The sequence below is a fragment of the Hyla sarda genome, unplaced genomic scaffold (assembly GCF_029499605.1).
Source record: "Hyla sarda isolate aHylSar1 unplaced genomic scaffold, aHylSar1.hap1 scaffold_1407, whole genome shotgun sequence".
Taxonomy (NCBI): Eukaryota; Metazoa; Chordata; class Amphibia; order Anura; family Hylidae; genus Hyla; species Hyla sarda.
The window spans coordinates 54,596-57,500 of NW_026608037.1; positions in this window are offsets into that span (position 1 = coordinate 54,596).

Here is a 2,905-nt window from a genome sequence, read left to right on the forward strand (position 1 = left end):
TGAGGAGATAGCACAGTATAAGATGGTAGGGGTGACTGCATGGTATGAGTGCTGAGAGTAGCTGCATGGTGTAACCGCTGAGGAGATAGCACAGTATAAGATGGTAGGGGTGACTGCATGGTATGAGTGCTGAGAGTAGGTGCATGGTGTAACCGCTGAGGAGATAGCACAGTATAAGATGGTAGGGGTGACTGCATGGTATGGGTGCTGAGAGTCGCTGCATGGTGTAATCGCTGAGGAGATAGCACAGTATAAGATGGTAGGGGTGACTGCATGGTATGGGTGCTGAGAGTAGGTGCATGGTGTAACCGCTGAGGAGATAGCACAGTATAAGATGGTAGGGGTGACTGCATGGTATGGGTGCTGAGAGTAGGTGCATGGTGTAAACGCTGAGAAGATAGCACAGTATAAGATGGTCTGAGTGACTGCATGGTAGGGGTGCTGAGAGTAGGTGCATGGTGTAAACGCTGAGGAGATAGCACAGTATAAGATGGTAGGGGTGACTGCATGGTAGGGGTGCTGAGAGTAGGTGCATGGTGTAACCGCTGAGGAGATAGCACAGTATAAGATGGTAGGGGTGACTGCATGGTAGGGGTGCTGAGAGTAAGTGCATGGTGTAAACGCTGAGGAGATAGCACAGTATAAGATGGTAGGGGTGACTGCATGGTATGGGTGCTGAGAGTAGCTGCATGGTGTAACCGCTGAGGAGATAGCACAGTATAAGATGGTAGGGGTGACTGCATGGTATGAGTGCTGAGAGTAGCTGCATGGTGTAACCGCTGAGGAGATAGCACAGTATAAGATGGTAGGGGTGACTGCATGGTATGAGTGCTGAGAGTAGGTGCATGGTGTAACCGCTGAGGAGATAGCACAGTATAAGATGGTAGGGGTGACTGCATGGTATGGGTGCTGAGAGTAGGTGCATGGTGTAAACGCTGAGGAGATAGCACAGTATAAGATGGTAGGGGTGACTGCATGGTATGGGTGCTGAGAGTAGGTGCATGGTGTAAACGCTGAGAAGATAGCACAGTATAAGATGGTCTGAGTGACTGCATGGTATGGGTGCTGAGAGTAGGTGCATGGTGTAAACGCTGAGGAGATAGCACAGTATAAGATGGTAGGGGTGACTGCATGGTATGGGTGCTGAGAGTAGGTGCATGGTGTAACCGCTGAGGAGATAGCACAGTATAAGATGGTAGGGGTGACTGCATGGTATGGGTGCTGAGAGTAGCTGCATGGTGTAACCGCTGAGGAGATAGCACAGTATAAGATGGTAGGGGTGACTGCATGGTATGAGTGCTGAGAGTAGGTGCATGGTGTAAACGCTGAGGAGATAGCACAGTATAAGATGGTAGGGGTGACTGCATGGTATGAGTGCTGAGAGTAGGTGCATGGTGTAACCGCTGAGGAGATAGCACAGTATAAGATGGTAGGGGTGACTGCATGGTATGGGTGCTGAGAGTAGGTGCATGGTGTAACCGCTGAGGAGATAGCACAGTATAAGATGGTAGGGGTGACTGCATGGTATGGGTGCTGAGAGTAGGTGCATGGTGTAACCGCTGAGGAGATAGCACAGTATAAGATGGTAGGGGTGACTGCATGGTAGGGGTGCTGAGAGTAGGTGCATGGTGTAACCGCTGAGGAGATAGCACAGTATAAGATGGTAGGGGTGACTGCATGGTATGGGTGCTGAGAGTAGGTGCATGGTGTAACCGCTGAGGAGATAGCACAGTATAAGATGGTAGGGGTGACTGCATGGTAGGGGTGCTGAGAGTAGGTGCATGGTGTAACCGCTGAGGAGATAGCACAGTATAAGATGGTAGGGGTGACTGCATGGTAGGGGTGCTGAGAGTAGGTGCATGGTGTAACCGCTGAGGAGATAGCACAGTATAAGATGGTAGGGGTGACTGCATGGTATGGGTGCTGAGAGTAGGTGCATGGTGTAACCGCTGAGGAGATAGCACAGTATAAGATGGTAGGGGTGACTGCATGGTATGGGTGCTGAGAGTAGGTGCATGGTGTAAACGCTGAGGAGATAGCACAGTATACGATGGTAGGGGTGACTGCATGGTAGGGGTGCTGAGAGTAGCTGCATGGTGTAACCGCTGAGGAGATAGCACAGTATAAGATGGTAGGGGTGACTGCATGGTATGGGTGCTGAGAGTAGGTGCATGGTGTAACCGCTGAGGAGATAACACAGTATAAGATGGTAGGGGTGACTGCATGGTATGGGTGCTGAGAGTAGGTGCATGGTGTAAACGCTGAGGAGATAGCACAGTATACGATGGTAGGGGTGACTGCATGGTATGAGTGCTGAGAGTAGGTGCATGGTATGGGTGCCGAGCCACTGTACCATATCAATGATATGAGTGACTGCGTCGTATGATGCTAATGAGCGGCTGCCTGGTATGATGCTAATGGGCGGCTGCCTGGTATGATGCTAATGGGCGGCTGCCTGGTATGATGCTAATGGGCGGCTGCCTGGTATGATGCTAATGAGCGGCTGCCTGGTATGATGCTAATGAGCGGCTGCCTGGTATGATGCTAATGAGCGGCTGCATGGTATGATGCTAATGGGCGGCTGCCTGGTATGATGCTAATGAGCGGCTGCATGGTATGATGCTAATGAGCGGCTGCCTGGTATGATGCTAATGAGCGGCTGCATGGTATGATGCTAATGAGCGGCTGCCTGGTATGATGCTAATGGGCGGCTGCCTGGTATGATGCTAATGGGCGGCTGCCTGGTATGATGCTAATGGGCGGCTGCCTGGTATGATGCTAAAGGGCGGCTGCCTGGTATGATGCCAATGAGCGGCTGCCTGGTATGATGCCAATGAGCGGCTGCCTGGTATGATGCTAATGGGCGGCTGCCTGGTATGATGCTAATGGGCGGCTGCCTGGTATG